Source organism: Narcine bancroftii, chromosome 6, assembly GCF_036971445.1.
Source record: "Narcine bancroftii isolate sNarBan1 chromosome 6, sNarBan1.hap1, whole genome shotgun sequence".
Taxonomy (NCBI): Eukaryota; Metazoa; Chordata; class Chondrichthyes; order Torpediniformes; family Narcinidae; genus Narcine; species Narcine bancroftii.
This window is the reverse complement of record NC_091474.1, coordinates 45,870,962-45,892,990: the sequence shown is the minus strand read 5'-3', so window position 1 is coordinate 45,892,990 and position 22,029 is coordinate 45,870,962. Positions and strand designations below refer to the sequence as shown.

At 44.6% G+C, this 22,029-nt stretch overlaps 1 protein-coding gene across 3 annotated transcripts in view; it reads left to right on the top strand.

Annotated features, from left to right (window-relative positions):
• The window catches only part of LOC138736042 (cadherin-22-like), a 1,166,757-nt gene that overhangs the window by 279,117 nt on the left and 865,611 nt on the right, over positions 1-22,029 (top strand). The gene's annotated exons all lie outside the window — the stretch shown is intronic.

The following is a 22,029-nucleotide window of genomic DNA, read 5'->3' as shown; positions in this document are numbered from 1 at the left end:
AACTTGAAATTAAAGGATTTATAAAAAAAATAGCACCTCTGCCAGAGCTGTTGTAATGACAGCACTGTCGTTTGTGTAGATCCGGGTGAGTGGAGAGTGGAGACATAGCACTGCTTCGAACAGTTCAACCACCTAGTCCTAATATCAACGGCTCCATACAGGTTTTAAATAGCCTGTTAAAGGAGCCAACGGTACTTGAAAGTAAAATCCTGCATCCACATAGGTCTGCCCTCAAGATAACAGCACTTGTGCTAGGCAGTGGCCATGAGGTGTGGCATATTGTGCACAGGGCACCTGAATCTGGGAGTACACTCCCCCATTGGGAATGAGAAGTAGAGGAGATTAACCTACAAGGTGCTGACCATGACAGTAGACCATCGAGGGGCTCAGCATCTGAGGGGCCCCTACAGGCTGTGGACGACTTACCCAGGTGTTTAGAACTGGGACTCAAGAGGGTGTTGAGGGCAAGAAGGAGTCGTGAAGGGCCCCGGATGCTGACTTCCTGCTAGTGTCGGACATTTGGATCTGGATCTTGGGTTGCCGGTGGTTTGAACAGGAAGAGGCTGCGGGAGCCAGGAAAATCCATGTACAGTGAATCTGAAGGAACACTCTTTTTGCTTCTCTTACTCTCTTATTCTAAGGCTGCCAGGTGACGTTAATGATGATGGCTTGTTTGCCTTACAGCAAGGCAATTTCATGTAATATTACATGTCTGTATTATTACATAACAATAAAGGAATTGATCTTGGAATCTTGACCTCACCCATCTCTCCACTGGATTTTCCTGCTCTCTAGCACACCACACCTCTATATGGAATCAGTGTTACTTTTTCTTTCCATCTGATCCCAGCACTGGCACTCTTTGTGTCTAATGTCTCACTCCCCTCCGTGTGATTCACCTTCCTCCATCTGTCCCTTTAGATTGTCTTTCCTCTCTCTCATGACTGGTACTGCCCCTGTCCATCATATTTTACCCCCACCAGGTTCACCAATCCCACATGGATTAACTACCACCTGGGGCCTAGGCTGAGTTTTAGTAATGAGTAACCCCTGCAGGTTTTAACATGGGGGCGAGCACATAAAAAAGGTGCCACAACACCCCCCCTCCCCACACACACACACACACACACACACACACACACACACACACACACACACACACACACACACACACACACACACACACACACACACACACACACACATATGCTTAATCTTAAATTGGCAGCCACAGCCAGGGCAACCTTTGCTTCTGCTGACCACAAAGTGGTAGAGGAAGCTGTGTGTGTGTTTGTCCTTCAGATTGGTCGTGGCATGGGGAGACACTTTCTGATCTCTCCCATCTTTTGCTTGGTGGTCGCAGCGCAGATTGGTACCGCCTCGACCCCCTCCCTCCGCCCCACTCCTTTCAACTTTCTCTCTCTCTCTCTTGCACTCTCCTTTTTTTTCCTTCTCTCTTCCTACCCCTTTCTCCTTCTCCCTCGGAGACCATCTGCCACATTAGCATTTTCCACCTCCTTGCTCCTTCCCTGTACCAATGCCCCGAGAAAGACGACAGAGCATCGGGATGGAGAGGGAAGGGAGAGAGTGAAGCATACAGCCACTCCCTGCACACAGACAGGGCTCTGGATTTAATTGATTGCATCCCATTCGAATGGAATGAGCCACCAATCATTTCAACCATTGAAGTGATGACTGCATTTAAAATTGGCAATTTAGTAAAATCAAACATCTTACACATTTTAAATAATTGTATAACAAAAATGCACTCTGTCCATTATTTCACCTATAGCACAAATGTAAAAACAACCCCTTTTTAATTAAAGTTATTTTAATGTTTGAATTAAAATTATAGGGACTGGCCTACTACCACATACGCACACTGGACCCTGGTGTGTGTGTGTGTGTGTGCAGAAGGCCAAGGGAACAAGGGAGGAATCGGAGTCAGGACTTGGGTATTGGGAGCTCTGGTGTAGGCTAAGGAGAGGGGTTACACCAGAGCTCCCAACGCTGACTTCAAACCCTCCCCTCGGCCTACACTGGAGCTCCCGACGCTGACTCCGAACCTTCCTCTCGGCCTACCTGAACTGTGGGGCACAATTTTCAAATGGGAAGGTGTAGCATCGCACATGCTATAATGGCAAATCTTCATGCCGCCGCCGCCAGCTCCCAGAAACCACCATGCACGTCACCCCGACAATAGTGTGACGCTGACTCTGGCCCACAGCCACTGGCTTCACCCACTCAGACCTGCAGTAAGTGTGAAACGATAAACCGAGACCAGACTACGTTTTAGTGAATATGCTGAAGCCTAGGGTCTTGGGCCCCCTTACCCACTGGACCACTAGGCCCACTCAGCCTACTCTGCCACTGACAGGACCCCTGTTTTACCCATCCCGCCCTGTCCTCTTTTCACCATGTTCTCTTCCTCACACCCCCAGTCTTGACGAAGAGTTTTGGCCGTCCCTTCTCTTATGTTGATGCTTCTTAACCAGTTGAGTTCCTACAGCAGATTGTGCTAGCTGCAGACTGCATCTCTGGCGTGTGATATTTCTTGGCGGCTCAGGGGAAAATCCTGGAAACCCATCAGGAACTAAAATGGTCTGGAGGAGTCACGTGATGGAGTAGTGGCCGGACGGTGAACTCCAGCCCTCTCCAGAAAAGTCGGGAAAAACAAAGGAAAACACAAAGGCACAGAAATAAAAGTTACAGAAAAGTGAGTATAAAGGTGGAAAGAAGATGGCGACAAAAAAAGAAAAATCGAAAGCAACGGTAAGAAGAGAGGAAGAGAAGACAAAGGAGGAAAAAGGTGAAGGCCTTACCTGTCCGAAGAGGCCCGCTGCGGAGAGAGAAACCCGCTCCCTCAGGTCGGTAAATAATGGACTACAAAAATGGCTCGCAGAGCCGAGTAAAAGTGCGCAACCGCGCATGCGCGATACTTTGCGCATGCGCGATGCGAATGAAAAAAAACACACCGACGGGAGGGGGGACCAGCTGGGGAGTCGATCTCCACAGCCGGCAACGACAGCTGCAGAACACCTGCAGCAAGAAGAGACCACAGAAGACAATAGAAACAAGAAAGAAGAGGAGGAAAGGGCAACAAAGAAACAACAGATGGTCAACCCAGAGGAAGAAGAAGAGGAAGAGGAAGAGTACAGGGAAATAGAAGAAGAAAAGAAAGGCAAGGTAAAGGATATACTTGCTCTTATTAAAGGATACATGGAGTCATTTAAAGAATGGCAAACACAGGAATTTAAGGATTTAAAAAAAAGAATAAACAACACAGAAGAGAAAATAAATAAAATGGAGATGTCCTTAACAGAAATGGGAAAGAAAATGGACAAGATGGAAGAGCGGGCAGTAGCAGCAGAAATGGAGGTAGAAGACTTAAAAAAGAAATTGGAGAAATCTAATAAAAAAACTAAAGAGACACAAGAACTACTAACTCAAAAAATAGATACAATGGAAAACCATAACAGAAGAAATAACATAAAGATAGTGGGCCTTAAGAAAGATGAAGAAGGCAAGAATATGAGGGAGTTTATAAAAGAGTGGATCCCTAAGACCCTAGGATGTCCAGAACTACAGCAAGAAATGGAAATAGAAAGGGCACATAGAGTATTGGCCTCTAAACCACAATCACAACAAAAACCAAGATCTATTGTAGTAAAATTCCTAAGATATACTACAAGAGAAAAGGTACTGGAGAAGACAATGGAAAAAGTAAGAGAGGGCAACAAACCACTGGAGTATAAAGGGCAAAAAATCTTCATTTATCCAGATATAAGTTTTGAACTCCTAAAGAAGAGAAAAGAGTTCAATACAGCAAAGGCAATTTTATGGAAGAAAGGGTATAAATTTATACTAAAGCATCCAGCGGTATTGAAAATATTTATTCCAGGACAACAAAACAGACTATTCTCGGATCCAGATGAAGCACGAAAATTTGCAGAACAATTACAAAAATAGACTGAGGGAGGAAGATGTGTAATGAGAGTTAAAATGATCACGATTGATATGTATGTGGGTAAAGACAAAAATAGACTGAGGGATGAAGACGGGTAATGAGAGTAAAAATGATCACGATTGATATGTATGCGGGTAAAGAGGTATAAGAGTGAATAGAGACAATGAGCATACATGAATGTATCTGTACTTAGAGGAAAATATAGATAGTATAGACAAGAATTAATAAGGGAAGGTAATGGAATAGAGAGAATAAGGAGGGAATTAAAAGAGTGACCTTTGTGACATATGAAAAGTGAAATCTTTTCTGGGGGAGGCGGGGTGGGGGGAAATAGCGGTCACTGCAAAATCAGTTGACGCTTGCGAGTGAATTCGCAAATCCAAATGGAGAGGGGAGATGTGGTTGTCCGACAAGGGATAAAGGACAACTCAGGAGGTGAAGGGGAGATTGGGGATAAATAAGATAGAAATAGGAGAATAAGGAAAATGTTGGATGTTGTAGGAATGTTGTCTTATAAAGAGTTGAAAATAAGAAAACAGAAATGGAAAAGGAGGAAAGGTAATGATGGAAAAACGGAAAGAGAAGATAAACAAAATATAAAAGGGCTACGCTGAACTATATGTCTTTAAATATTAATGGAATACATAACCAAATTAAAAGGAAGAAACTACTAAATTTAAATGAATAAACGTATTCCATTAGAAAAAATAACATATAGGTTAAGAAATAATATTGAAATATTCGAACAAGTATAGGAGCCTTACATTAAATACAATAGCGAAAACCTACCGGGAACAAACATTACCTAAGTTGATGGAAGGAGAAGGAAAGAAAAGAATGGACTCAGTAGAATTTCTGGTGTAATTTTGTTGAATGACAACATTGTCTGACTGGCTTAATGCAACCTAGATTGTATACCTAAAATGGATGAGAGGAGGGGGGGGTGGGGGGGTGGTTTGGGAGGAAAGGGGGGGGGGGAGAAAAAGTCACTGTATATGTGTGAAAAAGAAATAGTGTATATCATGGCTAATGTGATTTATGGTGTGAAAAATAAAAAATTAAAAAAAAAGGAACTAAAATGGTCTGACAATTTCATTACATTAGACAAGAGTGCAGGCAGATCCTAAAAAGCAGCTGGGAAGTGACCACTTGGTGACCCATGGATAAGCACTGAATATGGAAATTGTTCAAAATTGTTCACAAAAAGGCTTTGGAAATGTGAATTGAGAGAGGCACCTCTATCTATTTCCTAAGAACACTTATGTGGGGGGTGGGGGGGGGGGGCGGCAGGAAGAGCTGGTCATCAGCAGCGTGCCAGTCTGGAATTAAATGGGGCTGGATGGTCGAAATAACAAATTAAAATCAGTATTAACAAGATGAAAAATGATGAAGCAAAAAAAAGGGGGATTGTAAACTGAAATGGTGTTAGTGTGCAGAATGCAGTATGGGCAGAGGATTTATGGACACTGGAAAAAAGATTGTTGAAATTGTCTGCAATTATCAGTGTCTGTGACAGTAAATAAGCCAAAGAGGGCCTCGGGTTGTCATGCCTCAATTAATAATGTTAAATCCAGCTTGGTGCTCGTCTCTTGTCTCAGAGCACAGAGACAGTGCGCTGTGAATTTATTTGAGGAATCAATGCCCACAGACAGAGGACACAAGCTCACGAGAGGCTGTGGGGAACATTGCATCATTTTTTGCTGCAAACTCATTGGGTAGCCAGTGGTCTATTCAGGTTGAAAGACAGCCTTAAACTATGAATGTCGATTTGTCTATCTTTCCCCTGCCCCTCTCCCCTCACCCACTCCAATCTGGCTCCACTAAATCCATCTGCTATTTCTTACTTGTCCTTCTCACCCCCACACCCCCTCTCCCAGATTCTGTCCAATACCTCATCACCTCTTGGTCCCTCTCCAGCTCCTGTCCCCTTTCATATCCCTAATATCACCCCCCTTATTTTTAATTTTAGTCTCGATAAAAGATCCCAACTCAAATTGTTGACTGAAGATTTCCACCCATGGGACCCACTTAGTTCCTTGATACATTTGATATCACCCCTTCCAACTTTAGTCTCAATAAAGGTCAGCCCAAAGCATTGACTGACCATTTCTCCCAGCGGATGCTGCCTGACCCATTCAGTCCCTCCAGCTTCTTATTGTTTGCTCAAGATTTCAGCATCTGTGGTTTCTGTCTATCTCTCCTGAGATGGGCATTTGCTCTGTTCAAGACTGTGCAAGTTGTGAACACAGAGGCTGTCACACAAAACAACCCCTCCTCCACTGACTTGTCTACATTTCCTTCCTTCAAGAAAGCTCCCAGCATGTTAAAGGATTTGTCCTAACCCAACCACACTCTCTTCTCCCCTCTTCCATCGGGCAGTTTAAAAACGCAAATCTCCAGTTTAAAGGACAGTTTCTTTCCTGTGGTTTGTCAAAAACTGGAATGGACCTCTGATTAGTAAAGCCTAGGGGATGGCACATGCCCAGGGTGCCACTTGAAGGGGTTGCCACTTGAAAGAAGGGGCACTACTTGAAGAGATTCCCCCCTCTCCCACCCTGGTGAGAGTCACTGCCATTATCCCGGACATGCAAGGAACACACACTTTCTAAGCTCAGAGCACTCGTCCTCCTTCCCCATCCTAATTATACAGCACCAAATATAACATGGCGGCCAACAAGGCCAGGTCTTGTGAGACCTCCTTGTCACCATTTATTTTGATGCATTGGTCACCCCTGCCATAAGCGCTATTTTGTGTAGATACGCCGCTGAAAGTCTTACTGCCATAGCACTGTTTAGAACTACGTTTTTACTCTGCAACATTGGAATGGGAAGCTGGTGAGGGGCTGAGAGATGAGAGGGTAATGGCCAGAAGATGGGAGAAGGGGAGAGAAAAGTGAAGAGAGAGAGAGAGAGAGAGAGAGAGAGAGAGAGAGAGAGAGAGAGAGAGAGAGAGAGGAGGGTTTGGGCACAATTTGAAATATGTAAAAGAGAGATAGATGTAATGGAAGCACATGTCGGCCCATGGCAAACTTTACTGCCAAGTTGAGGCCACACGCAAATTAGAGGAACACCTTAAAATCTGTCATGGCAGTGGCATGTAGGTGTGGCAGTGGCATGTAGGTGTAGCAGTTTGCACAGCACCTTTACAACCCCAGTGATCTGGACTGGGATTTTAACCCTATGCTATTGTAAGGAGTTTGTACATTCTCCCTATATCTGCATGGGTTTTCCCTGGGGCTCCAGTTTCCTCCTACCATTCGAAATGTACCAGGAGTGTAGATTAATGGGGTGTAAATTGGACAGTACGGAATCATGGGCCCAAATGGCCTGTAACCGTGCAGTATGTCTAAATTAACAAAAAAGAACAGGTTGTATCAACAACAACCTCCAATTTACAAGAACTTCCACCATTGTTTTTAACCTCTTCACTTTCCATGATCTCTCTGGCCCCAACCCTCCTACTGTTTTCCTGCGCTTTTGACCTTCCAGCCACCCACTCCAGCTGCCCACCCTCTTTACAATTAAATGTCCTCCCTATTAGAGTGCATCTTCTTCAGCCCTCTGCCTCTTCAACCCATGATTTCCTAGTTTCTAACATTATTCTCTTCCCCCCCCCCACCACCCCCAACCTGTATTAACCTCTAACTATGTTCTCATCCTCCTTCCTCCCACCCCCCCAACTTCTTTATTTGGGCTTCTGCCCTCTTTCTCCCCAGTCCTGATAAAGGGTTCTGGCTTGAAACGTCGACTGGCTAATTGCCTTCCATAGATGCCATCTGATCCACAAAGTACTCCAACACCTTGTATGTTGCTATAGTTTTCCATCATCTGCCGTCTTGCTTGTTTGCGGCAGAAAATTCTACGTTCATTCCGTTAGGTAAAGTTCCCATCCTGAGGTGCAATGCACCCAAACAGGATACTTCCTATGGTGCACACACACACACACACACACACACACACACACACACACACACACACACACACACACACACACACACACACACACACACACGGGGGCGGAGTGTTCTCTGTCCTGTCGCCTGCAGTTGAGACACGCAGGAGACTGCAGGAATCTGGAGCAGCACCCAAACTGCAGGAGGAAATCAACAGGTTGAGCAGCATCAGTGGGAGAAGAAGAATGGTCAACGTCTCATTCAGGGGGAAGGGGAGAGATTTTCAGGGGATGCTTGGGGGACCTTCATTACCCTGTTACGCGACCAGAGGACTGCAAAACCCAGCAGCAATAGAAATTCACTGAGACAAATGGCTACTTAAACAAAAGTTGCTTTTAGTTATCTTTAACCATGAAAACAGGATTAAACTCTAACTTATTACCATTAACATAACCTCCTTCTAATTCTAAGTGCATGTGTATGTAATGTGTGTGTAAGTTCAGAAAAGTCCTTTAATTCACAGTCCAATCTCACTTCTCATTCCTCCAAGTTCACTGGTATCAAGCAATTTTTATAATGGGCACAGAATTTGACATTTATGAATCATCACCAGGCTTTGGTGCTTAAAAGATAAATGGTTACCACTCAGGAAGGTTCTTGTCCGGTTTTCAGAGAGATTTGTTGCTTGTTGGACACAAACTGATTCCTTCTGATCAGCCACTTCAGTGTCTTGCCGAAGAAACTTGCCCCATCAGGACATTCCAGATGATAACCTCTTTCTTTCAGGTCACCACAGAGTTCTTTTTGGTTTCCCTTATTTCAAGTGAAACCTTATATGGACCCTCAAGGGCTTTGACCAGGCTGAACTAAGAACTCACAACCCATCTTCAAAATGGGGTTCTTCCACAAGCTTGCCAGCTTGTCCTGTTCCACTCCCAGCTGCTGCTGCTGAACTGTTGAACTGAATTCTCTCTCTCTCTCACTCAGAGAAAACCACCTGACCCTCATTGAACAGCAAACTGTACTCAGACAGACTGTGGCACCTGACCTAATCTTCTGGGTCCGTTCATCTGTTGCTTTCCAAACATTACTCCACAGCATGTCCAATTAACACCTGCTTGTGAAGTCTCTATAGGCATGAGCAGAGCTCCGATATTTTAAATGAGATCTGTTTTGTGAAGTGTTTGTTTATGAAGTGGAGATGTGCCAATCATTCACACAATTTATCTTCTTTAGAACATAACTATATACGGTATAAAATATAACATCCCAGAGAATGGTGAGCACCCTGCCAGAGAGCATGGTGGAAGCAGGGTCAAAATGATAGCAGTGAAGAAGTGTCTCAATGAGCATTGGAATCTCCCAGGCATAAAAGGTTATGGACCAAATGCTAGGATGGGATTAAATCAAATGGTTACCTACTAGTCAGTGTGGATATGACGTGTCCAATGGGCTGCTTCCATCTTCTATGACTCTCTGGTTCCTGCACCCCCACTCCCAACACCGCCTCTCTCCAATCTTCAGATTCCCAATGTCTGCTTGCTCTAAGAACGAAACTGGCTCCTTTTACATGGGTTATTCCCCAGTTATCAATTCCCTGGTCCCCGAAGCCTGACAACTCACAGCTGGTGTTCCCATGCCTCTCCCTGGGATGTGGCTGGCACATAAAATAGGACTTTATTCGCTGGAGCGTCAGAGAATGAGGGGACATTTGATAGAGATATACAGAATTAAGAACTGGATAGATAAACTAAATGCCAGCAGCTTTCTTTGAGATAATACCAAGAAGACATGGGTTAAGGTTGAAAGCGGAAATGTTTAAAAGGAAAATTAGTGGGAACTTCTTCATACAGGATGGTGAGAGCGTGGAACAAGCTGCCAGCTGAAATGGTGAATTTCATCTCAATTTTGATACTTCAGAACAATGTGGAAGGGTATATGGGTGGGTGAGGTTTTGATGCCTATGATTTGGGTAATAATTATTTTGTACAGTCTTGATGGGCTGAAGGGTCTATTTCTGTGCAGTAGTGTTCAACAGTTTTATGGTTTCAACTGTACAAGATGTGTAAAGTTCTGGTTATCCAGCAATAGGAAATATATACTGTAAGTAACAGGAAAGGGTGCAGAAAAGTTCCACAGGAATGTTACCAAGAACGGGAGGGCTTGAACTGCTAGCAAAGGCTGGATAGACTGGGATTTTCTCTTTCTGGAACATAGGATGCTGAGGGGTCCTTTTAAAATCCACCATTTCATTTGTTTTCTTTTAATGTTTGTTTACCAGTGATGGTCTCAAGATCCTCCAGTAGGTTTATCAAGAATTAAACAAAAAGGTCTGCAGAATCTTGGGTCGAGAGTAGTACACAAATGTGTTGGAGAAACTCAGCAGATTGTGGAGTGTCCATAGAAAGTAGAGGGTCACCAATGTTGAAACGCTGGTTGTCCTTCACTTCCTCTGGATGGTGAGTGACCTGCTGAGTTTCTCCAACACATTTTGTTTTGTAGGTTTGCCAAACATGAGTTGTCTTCCATTCTCAAGATGTTTTCTCATCCTTCGTTAGGCCTTCAAATTCTGTACTGAAATTACATCTTTCGCTTCCTGTTTGCTCAATCTCTTCCTGTGTGCAGTTATTGGAAGGAAGACCTTGAGTTGGAAAAGGGATGTTTCAGGGCCTTGGGAGTTTGAATACAGGGAGAGATTGCATATGCAGGGCCTTTAATCTCTGGTGGGTAGCAGGTTGACCAGTGATCTTGCAAAAGCTTTCAAAACCATGAGAGGCATGGCATGGATAAAGTCTTTTCCCCAGTGTGGATGGTTCTGTACCTATGGGGCACTGTATTAAGGTGAAAGGAAAGAGATTTTAGAGGGACCTGAGAGCAGTCCAGGTCTGGAACTAGCTGTCCGAGAAAACTACAGAAGCAGATACAATTCTAACATACAGCAGAGATTTAGGCAGATATATAAATGGGATGGGTGACAAAAGATACGGGCTAAATACAGCAAAATGGAGCAGCCCAGAATGCCAACTGATTGCCATGGACAGTTGGACCGAAGAGCCTGCTTCATGCTTAATAACACCAGGAGTGTGTAAATAGTGGGATTATAATTACATCCCCCTCTCTAATTCATGGTAACTCTTCCATAATCCACCAAATTCTGGAGAATGGTTATTTCTGTGACTACTCCTGCAATTAAAGAAATACAAATATTCTGCAGATGATGGAAATCTGAAATTAAAAAAAACCAGAATTGTTGGCAATGCTCAGATGACATGTTTCAGGTCTGGGACTCTATACCCAAACTGGGCTTTATCTTTCAGTCCTCTGGAATACCGATGATCAGGGCCTGGGCATTTAATGCTCTCAGTGACAACTTTTCAATCTCTTTTTAATTTGATTGCTGTTCTCACCCTTCTGAGATTCCAGATTTCTTCAGATTTGTGCAAAGTAACATCCTCTGCTGTGAAAATGGAACCAAATTATTTGATGAATTGGTCTGCTATTTCGCTCTTCCCCATGATGAGTGGCTCTACTTGGGACTGAGGGGAGCTATGCAAGACTCATTAATCATTGTTGCTTACATTTTTATAGAAGGCTGTACATATTTGCACACATTTTATCAAGGGGAACTGATGGTGTTCCTGCATTCATTTATTATATTAGCCTTTACTAATGCATAATCATGTCTTTTAATTAAGCTCACAGATCTGTTCTAACTTGCCCTTATACAGTACCTCCATAAGAACTAGGCCCTGGTTTAGGTTGGAATGACTTAACTGTCTACTTTAGTGACAACCTCTAGAAAGGAAAACCAGAGGAAAATATTGGAACCGTAATGTTCCCGATGGATGCAGGAAATTTGAAACAGAAAGAAATAACAGATTGATCAAGAGATAACCCGAGACAACGCAACAGGTGGATGACTTCGCTTCAAGCCTGGCCACTTCAGAAGCAAACAGGAATATTTGGCGATCTGAATTTGTTGAGTTCAGTGTACAATCCTGAAGGCTGTAATAAGCTTCCACTGAAGATTCAAAATTTCACTCCCCAAGCTTACATGGACTTCATCGGAACAGCAAAGGAGGCCAAAGACAGAGAAGTCAGAGGCGAGAGTAGAGCAGAAAATGGAAGTCACACAGTCTGTGTTTGATTTCCTCTAAGGTGGAAACTTAGGGACAGCATTCAAAATATTAGAAGATTGACACTACGGCACAGTAAAGGCCCTTCGGCCCTTGATGTTGTGCTGACCCATATATTCCTTAAAAAATGTACCAACCCATCCCTACCCTGTAACCCTCTTTTTTCTTCCATCCATGTGCCTGTCTAAGGGTCTCTTAAATGCCCCTAATGTTTCAGCCTCCATCTCTGGTAAGGTATTCCAGGCACCCACAATGGTCTACGTAAAAAAAAACTGTGCCCCTAAACTTTCCTCCCTTCACATTGTACATATGTTCTCTGATGTCCGCTATTCCCACACTGGGAAACAGGTGCTGGCTGTCCACCCTATCTATGTCTCTCATAATCTTGTAGACCTCTATCAAGTCTCCTTTCATCCTTCTTCGCTCCAAAGAAAAAAGTCCCAGTTCTGCTGACCTTGCCCTCATAAAACGTGTTTCTCAATCCAGACAACATCTGGGTAAATCTCCTCTGCACCATCCCCATAGCTTCCACATCCTTCCTATAATGAAGTGACCAGAACTGAACTCTAACTGTGGTTTTACCAGAGATTTGTAGAGTTCCATCATGACCTCTCTACTCCAGAACGCAATCCCCTTATTAATGAAGCCCGATGTCCTATAGGCCTTTTTAACCTGTGCAGCGACCTTGAGGGATGTATAGATTTGGACCCCAAGTTCATACGCACTCTTAAGTTATTGACTGTTAATGCTATACTCAACCTTCTGATTGGTCCTTCCAAAATGCATCATCTCACACTTATCCGGATTGAGCTATCTCTGCAACTTCTCTGCCCAACTGTACATCCTGTTTCTAACCTCTTGTAACTTTCAACAACTTTCACCTTTATCCACAACCCCTCCAACCTTCGTATCCTCTGCAAACCTACTGACCCATCCTGCTGCATCTTCATCCAGGTCATTTATGAAAATCACAAAGAGGAGGGGTCCCAGAACAGATCCTTGCTGCACTCCACTAGTCACCGATGTCCAGGCACACAGCTAAGGTTCCACTGATCCCATGCCTCATGACTTTCTGAACGTGTCTCTCATATAACCACATCTACTGCCCTACCTTCATCAAATTCTTTTGTTACCTCCACAAGAAAATTCATTTAGGCTCGTGAAGCATGATCTTCCCTTCATAATCCATGCTGATTATCCTTGAGTGGACTGTACTTCTCCAAATACTCATAGATCCTATCCTTAAGAATCCTCACCAACAGTTTACACACTCACGAGTCTATGATACCCAGAATTCTCCCTATTACCTTTTTTTAATCAAGAGGACTACATTTGCCATTCTCCAATCCTCCACCACCTCCCCTATGGCCAAAGTAGACTCAAATATCATAGCTACTTCTTGAGCTATCCGTTCCTTCACTTCCCACAGAAACCTGGGGAATATCGAATCCGGCCCGGGGATATCAATCTTGATATTTTTAAGAAGATCCAACATTACCTCTTCCTTAATCGCCACATTTTCAAGCACACACGCCTTTTATATTCCAACTTCAACCTGATCAATGCCCCTTTCTCTTGTGAATACTGAAGCATTCATTTAGGACTTCTCCAACCTCCTCTGCCTCCAGGCACGTTGCCTCCTTTATCCTTTAGTGGCCCCACCTTCATTCTCGTCATCCTTCTGCTCTTCACATACGCCCCCTTAACCCTACATGCCAAGGCCTCTCATGCCTCGTAAGTCCTGTCCTAAGCTCCTTCCTGGCTACCATATACTTCTCATGAGGCCTTCCTTTTTCCTGCTTCCTATAACTAGTGTCTGTTTCCTTCCTCTTGACCAGCTGCCTCACCTGCTTAGTCAACCCTGGTTCCCTTTTCCTACCATCTTTTCCCTGTCCCAGTGGGACAAACCTATCCTGAACCCAACGCAAGTGGTCCCTAAATCTCCTCCACATTAGATTGGAAGAAATGCGAGGAAATTGTTGTGTGGTTTGAAAAGACTGTCTTAGTCTCTGGATGTTGGGGAGGGAGGGATAATGTGGCAGGGGTTATATTTCCAGTGGGGTTTATTTTTATTTTTTAATGATACAATAAGGTAGAAGCCCCTTCCGGCCCATAAAATCTGTGCCCCTCAATTACACCCATTAACCTACCGAACCCCATCTGTTGTTTTTGATGGGTGAGAGGTAACTGAGTAACCTCACACAGGTCATGGGGAGAACGTGCAAATTCCTTACAGACTGTGCCGGATACGACTCTGGATCCGGTGCTATAGTGGAGTTGTGCTCACCCTACGCAAACTGTGCCATGAATGAAGTTTATTGGCAGGTACAGAAGAATAATGTACAGATGTAATTGAAATCTTACTTGCTGCAACTTCCTGGGTACAGAAAACACACCACACAAGAGGACAAAAAAGAAAATGAAACAGTAGAAATATCCATGGTTGGTCAAAGTGCAGAAAATATGCTGAGTCAGCGGTGTAGCAAGCTCTTTCATGGTCCTGAATATATATTATGGTTAGGGGAGGACAGGATCATTCAAGAGCCTGATAGCTGTTGGAAAGATATGGGTGTCCTTCATGATGATGGCTGCCTTCTTGGCATAGTGCCTCACATTGATGTTTTAAATGGATGGGAGGGACAACCAAGGCTATGTCTAACACTTTCTGTAGCCTTCTGCATTTCTGGGTAGTCAAGTTTCCAAAACAGGTCACGAAATTGCCAACATGGGAAATTCATGCACGAATTGAGTGTGGGTCGGATCCGGTCATGTTTGGCGCCAAACCCGAAAATGTTCGCATTTGTGGAATTTTGGGTGAAAGAATTTATACCTGTCACTTGAAAGTGGCATCACAGGTTTGTGACATCTTGGCCATCATAAATCAAAGAAATGAGTGCGGGAGCTGGGATGACACGGTGAGGTTGTGTAAGACATTGGTGAGGCCAAATTTGGAGTAGTGTGTGCAGGTCTGGTCGCCAAACTACAAGAATGATATCAGGAAGATTGAAAGAGTGCGGAGAGGATTGACTAGGATGTTGCCGTGTCTTCAGGAGTTGACTTATAGGGAAAGATTAAACCGGTTAGGACTTTTTTGCTTGAAGCAAAGAAGAATGAGGAGAGATTTAATCAAGCTTTGCAAAATTATGAGAGGGATAGACACAGAAAATGTGAGCAGGTGTCGTCAGCCTTGTTTTTTTATGGTTTTAATTAATGCCATGAGATTTTGCCCAGTAACTTTACATCCACACAGACAGACCCCAGACTTAATCTTTACATTTAAACAGACAGCAGAGTAATTGGCCCAAAAGAGCTCACACCACACAAATACGCCCATTTACCAGATGCCCTGACACACCCTCCCCCCACCACACACCCCCAAACCCCCACACAATTTGAAGAGTGGTGAAAAACAATGTTGGCATGGGGTGAACAACAAACCCCTTGCAGACGGGGCCAGATTTGAACCAGGGTCACTAATGTGACAGGACCATTGGACCTCCTGTGGCATAAATATTCCCAGGCCATCACCCCAAACCAATGCTCCAAGGCACTGGGAGAGCAAACAGCTCAAATTAAACCCAATTGTGCATTGGAGAAGTTGTACAACCATCAGGAACAAAGCAAATGCTAGTTGGTCTTGTTGAAGTATTCAGCTATCATAGACCACAAAAGGCTTTCAAACCAACAGTCAAAGGACAAGCCCCCAAAACAAACAGATCTCTGTCATGAGTCAAGGCTCCTCCGACACTCCCTGAGGTGGAAGCATCAGTTCCTGTTTTGACCCCATGAACTCCTGTCAACTGATAAACAACATTGATGTTGTCTTGACCACAATGAAGAAGGTCGAATCCGCCCCTTGATTCAATGTCCAGCAACATTCAGCTGTGATACCTCCCACCTGAAGGATCTGCCAATTAACTGTTGGCCAGATTCCAGCTCAGGCCTGGCTCCTGTCTCCATCACCATGGCTAATAGCGAGAGAGGATCAATTCAGGGGCTGTTAATCAGGTGACAGAAATTCATGGGTTTAAAGCAGGTGAGTTTCTCTCCCCCCAACTCTCCTCTCTTTCCCCTTCCACCGCTCCCCTCCCCCTCCCCTCTACCCCTCCCCCCTCCCCTCTACCCCCTCCCCTCTTCCCATCCCCTCTTCTCCTCCCCTTCCCCTTCCCCTCTTCTCCTCCCCCTTCCCCTCTTCTCCCCTTCCCCTCCTCCCCCCTTCCCCTCTTCTCCCCCCTTCCCCTCTTCTCCCTCCCCTCCTCCTCCCCCTTCCTCTCTTCTCTCTCCCCCCATTCTTCCCCCCCTGTAACCTGAGATGATGCTGCCATCAGAGGAAGGTAGGAAGCCTAGTTTTACTGTGGCTGCTTTTTCTGTGGTTGTTCTCTGAGTTGTTGGGGTGAAAAGAATTTGGTGTTCATGGAAGCCACTGTATGTGGGTAGTTTGCAATCTGGTGTTTTCCATGTGGCTCATGACGATGGAGCCAGAGAAATGTGTTGGTTTCATGTGTGTGGTTTACGCTGCCTGCAACTTTCGCTCTCGTCTTGGGATGATGGTTTTGGGATGTTTGTACTTGATTGTGTCTGAGGTTTGCCTTTGAAGTGTGGGCTGCTGATGGATGTAGGTGGGCAAGGGCTGGGTTTGGGGACTGCGTGGGAAATGGGAATTCTCTTTTGCTCTTGTCTGCAAGATGCACTTCATTTAACTTTCTGCTCATGTAACCCTATCTGCCTTATGCATGAATGAAGTGGTTTGTGTAATATTGCACTTTATTACAGGACGATCAATTGAATTTTGATCTTGGCATGTTTAGCAGAATGTTCTTAAAGTGACAGTGACCCAGGTTCATATCTGTCCCCGTGTAAGGAGTGTTTTTATCTCACCCTTCACAAAATGGGAAGGTGAATGGGGGTATTTGTGTGGTTCTGAAAGTTCCTGTCTCTGGATGTACAATTCAGGGGTCAAATGTCCTGATGTCAATTCTTCTTTGTTCACACGTAGTAACTCAACCAATTTCTGTAGCGATGCAAATGCTGGAGAGGCTCAGCAGGTCAAGCAGTGAACTTTATATAGTACGGATACGTGCCCTGATAAAGGGCTCAAGCCTGAAAAGCTGGTTGTGTGTTTATCTGAATACTGTCTGGAGCAAACAAACCAGGGTCTCCAATCAGAATTGGGTGGGGAGTTTTGTGCATTACAGTCCTATCGATGCAACATTTAAAAATCTTTAGGTTCATCTGTGTCTTAAATCTTTAAAGTTATACCTGCAGGACAATAACAGACCTTTCACCCCCAATTAACCTCCAGTCTCCAGAGAACAGTACAGCACAGAAGCAGGTCCTTTGGCCCTTCGAGTCTGTGGTGAACTATTATTTGGCCAATTCCCACTGACCTGCAACCAGTCCATAGCCCACCATACCCTTCCCATCCACATACCCATCCAAATTCTTCAATATTAAAATTGACTCCTCATTCACCATCAACCATCAGCTCATTCCACATTCCCTCTACTCTCTGAACAAATTTCTTCCAATTTTCCCTCTCAACTTTTCCCATTTCACTCTTATCCCAAATCTGCTGGTTTGTCTCTGAGTGGACAACGCTGACCTACATTTACTGTCTATCCACCTCATAATTTTAAATACCTCTATCAAATCTCACTCATTCTTCTACCCTCCAGGGAATAAAGTCCTAACCTGTTAAACCTTTCCTTGGAACTGATTTCCTGAAGTCCGAGCAACATCCTAGTGAATTTTCTCTTTCAATCTTATTGATATCTTCCCTGTCGTTAGGTGATCACAACTGCACACAAGACTCCAATTTTGGCTTCACCATAAACTCCACACTTTGAAACTCAGTACTTTGATTTATGAAGGCCAATATGACAAAAACTCTCTTTACAACTCTATCCACCTGTGACAGCAGTTTCCCAGTTCCCACTGTTCTACTGCACTCCTCAGTGCCCGACCATTCACCGTCTTTTCATGGTTTGTCCTTCAAAACGCAACACCTTACAGTTGTTCATGTTAAATTCCATCTGCTGTTTATTCCAGCTGGTCCAGATCCCTCTGCAAGCTTTGAAAACCTTCCTTGCTGACCACAATGCTTTTAATCTGAGTATTGTCTGCAAACTTGCTGATCCAATCACCACATTGTTGTCCAGATTGTGGATCTAGATGATAAGCTACGCTGGTCCCAGCACCGATCCCTGCAGCACACCACTAGTCACAGGCCTCCAGTCTGAGAAGCTATTGTCCACGGCCACTCACTGGCTTCTCCCACACAGCCAATGTTTTTGAATATTTTAATGTGAGATTTCACATCCAAAGTACAGAGAACCTATGGATAGATGTTAAAATTCTCAAAGATACACTACACTTAAAATCACCAATGCCTGAAGAGGGCGCACAAAATCAGTGAACCGGTGCGGACTTGAAAGGCCAACATGGCCTGTTTCCGCTCCGTATATGGTTATATGGTTATATGATACAACCAGTCTGTAAACTTTTCGCAGTCCACCTGAGGAAGTTCAATAGAGAATTTCACAACATGCCAAATCTCCCCAAAATGTAGAAGCATTGGTGTGCCTTCATGGTTGCCTCAGTGTGCTGACTACAGGTGCTCAGTTATGGAATGGAGTCCTTCCAGGAAGCAGGGAGGGAGGAAAACACAAGAACTGTTTTGAGGAGTAAGTATCACCTGGTCCAACCACATGAACAACACAACCATGAAAGTGCACTAACACCATTCCTTCCTTAGAAACTTGAGGAAATTCAGCTTGTCACCTGTGTCTCTTACCAACTAGTACAGATGCCCCATGGAAGGTATCTTGTCCGGATGCATCCTGGCTTGGGACAGGAACTGCTCTGCCCAAGACTGCAAGAAACTGCAGAGACTTGCGAAGGTAGATCAGATGTTGCCCAAACTAATCCCCCTTCCATCGACTGCATCTACACCTCCAACTGTCTCAGGGAAGCAACCAACATATTAAAGGACCCCATTGCACCTTGGTCATAATCTCTTCTTCCCCTCCCCCCCATTCCATCAGGCAGAATTCACAAGTTTGAAAACTCGCACCTCCAGATTCAAGAAAAGTTACTTCCCACTTTTGTCAGGCTCTTGAATGAACCTCACATCACTAAATGCTGATGTCTTGCACTTTTAACTGTGATTTCTCTTGTCAACATTATCCCCTCTGCTTTTTTTTTGCATGCACTTCCTGCTGCATTATGTATAGGTTGCGTTGCTTGGTTAGGACGCAAACCAAGGTGTCTTACCGAATCTTCATGGATGTGACAATACACAATTCAATTCAATGCTGGAAGATCAAACAAACATTGAGAAGCTCAAGGGACCCAAGCACTGAAGAGAAATGGATAGTCAACGTTTTGGGATGAGACCTGACTGAAGCAGGGGGACAGGTATAGGAACTGGGTCATTGGGCCAAACCCACATTAAGACAGAACATAGTCAGGAAAGGAAACATCAAATGTGTGAGAATGGGACCAGGGTGCAAATTAGCACCATAGGCAGCGAGAGCTTTGAGCTCGAGGTGAGGGCAAGGAATTGCACCAATGCAGCCATCAAAAGAGGGGATCAGAGTAAGAGTGAAACTAGGCCTCTCCCACAAGTCCCACCCGTACGTCAAAGAAGGCTAGGCTCCCGCAAGTCCCCACAGAGAGACCGTTAATCTGGAGAAATGTAGAGCCAAAAGAGCATATGTTCCAAGGAAGAAGTTGTTCAGCCAGGTGAGTGGAGGTTCTTGAGGACAGCTATCTGGGACTCTTTTCAGGGATGATATGAAGAGCACACAGACCATCCTGGAATGGGATTGAAGTGGGGAGCAATTAGATGGTAGTTGATGAAGTTAACCACTGGGGCCAGGATATTAGAACCAGTCAAAGTGACAAGGGACAAGAGCGTGGCATCAGTGATGAAGTTTCTGTTTCTCATCGGGCTGGGGACTGAGCCTGCATGGCTTCTCATTTCTATTCAGTTCGTGGTGAGGTTGCAGATCAATTGAGTCACCAGGGAATGCAACTTTATAAAAGGATTGATAAAATTTATATGATTAAATGTTCAGCAACTGATATTAAAGACATCATTGAGAAAGCAGAAATATCTCAGTCCTCAGAACAAGTAAATTCCCGGGGAAGAAGGAAAAGCGAAAATTGAAGAGACAGAGATGAACTATACATTTTTATGCCTTCAGCGTGCTCAAACCACCATTCCTCGCATTGGAGCAGCAGTCCGGAGAGGTTTTGGGGTGGTTGGGGATTTCTGGCCGGAGAGATTAGCATGAGGAGAAGGTTACTGACCAGGCATGTGGCCCAAAAGTAATCGAACATAAGATTGGGATGGGAGCAGATGAGAACCTGGAAAGGTGGGGCAGGACTCCACGGTGGGTCTTGATATTTGGAGGATCAGGATCCTTAGCAGACGAAGGGTTGGGAGTGGAGGTGGTGCCTGCTGGAGGCATTGCGTCTGAATATAAACCGTGGGATCTTGTTAGTGTCCCAAAGAGTGACTCGTCCTGGGAATAACCAATGAGGGTTCCTCCTATGACAGCTTTGAAGGAATGCAGCTGGTGACCAACATTAGTCTGTGCACAAAGAGTTACATCAGGCCCAGAAGTTAAATCTCATTAGTGAGTTAACAATACCCTCAGATGGAAATGTCCCATCCTAGAAAATAATGCAATTTCTGGAAGTATGCAACTGAAGAATCTTTGCCAGGCTCTCTGTCAGAATTTCCAGGCCAACATCTTGACAATTGGACAATTAATAACATGCAAATCAGTCAATGGTTTTAGACATACCAGATATTTATCAGCTTGGCACATTTTATTGTTGCATCATCCAGAGGGATGGGTGCAGAAGAAATGGTATACCTGAACAGTTCACCAACCACACATAACCGTCCCTGGTACCGCTGGTGTAGACAACCACTGCTATCAGCTGTCCTACTCCCACTGCAATCGTGCTCCAGCGACCGTACCTACAAGGGTGCCCTGCACATGTGCTGGTACTGCGAGGTCACTAGAGTGGAGTACTGTGAAGAGCGCAGACGCCGAGCTGCAGGCTCTCTCCCCCTACCATGTTAATGTGTTTGATTTATACTTTGGTTTGGTTCACTGCACCTGCCGGTTCCAGTCATTATTTCAGACATAATAATGAACAGCTGGGTAGGGCTTGCATGGGCAATGTCAATCACTATGCAATGGTCAGTCAGAACACCCCTGCTCAAACCAAAACTTTTGTCTCTTTTTTACATTTTTAATTTTTACATTTTTTTAATATACAGCATGGTAACAGGCCCTTTTGGCCCACGAACCCCTGTTGCCTAATTACACCCTGGTATGTTTCGAATGGTGGGAGGAACCCAGAGATCCTGGAGGAAGCTCACACAGACACGAGGAGAACGTACAACCTCCTTACAGACAGAACGATTCGAACCCCAGTGGTGCTGTAACAGCATTGTGCTAACTGCTACCCCCTAACAGCATGCCACACATTGCAGTTCCATTACAACTACTGTGGTGTTTACTGGGCTAATCAATCACACTTAAGGTGTTAATTCTTGGGTGGTCGGCAATGGCCGAGTTTACTGCCCATTTGAAATTGCTCTTGAGAAGATGGTGGTGAGCTCCTGTCAATCTTTAGGTGAAATGTCTTCTGTTGGCAAACCTGAAAGCAACAGATCCAAGTTAAAAAAAGCTCAGTTGTGTCTTTTCATGGCTTTTGTTCCAGACATGGCTTCCTGACAAGGGTGGCTTAATAGGGGCGCTGTCTGCGGTGATAGAGGGTGCACTTGGTCAACCCTCAACCAGACCCCCCCCACAACAAGTTCATTGGTCAGTTACCCTCCTCTCCATAAAGTTCCCAGTCTGTTACACCCACTAGGCAGTTCCCAGGTCAGTTAATTCCCCCTTCCCCTCCACTAGTTCCCAGGTTAGTTATCCACCACACCCCTATCTCCAACAAGTTAATGGCTCAGTTACCATCCAATCACTCCATAAGCCTCTGTATCTATTAATGT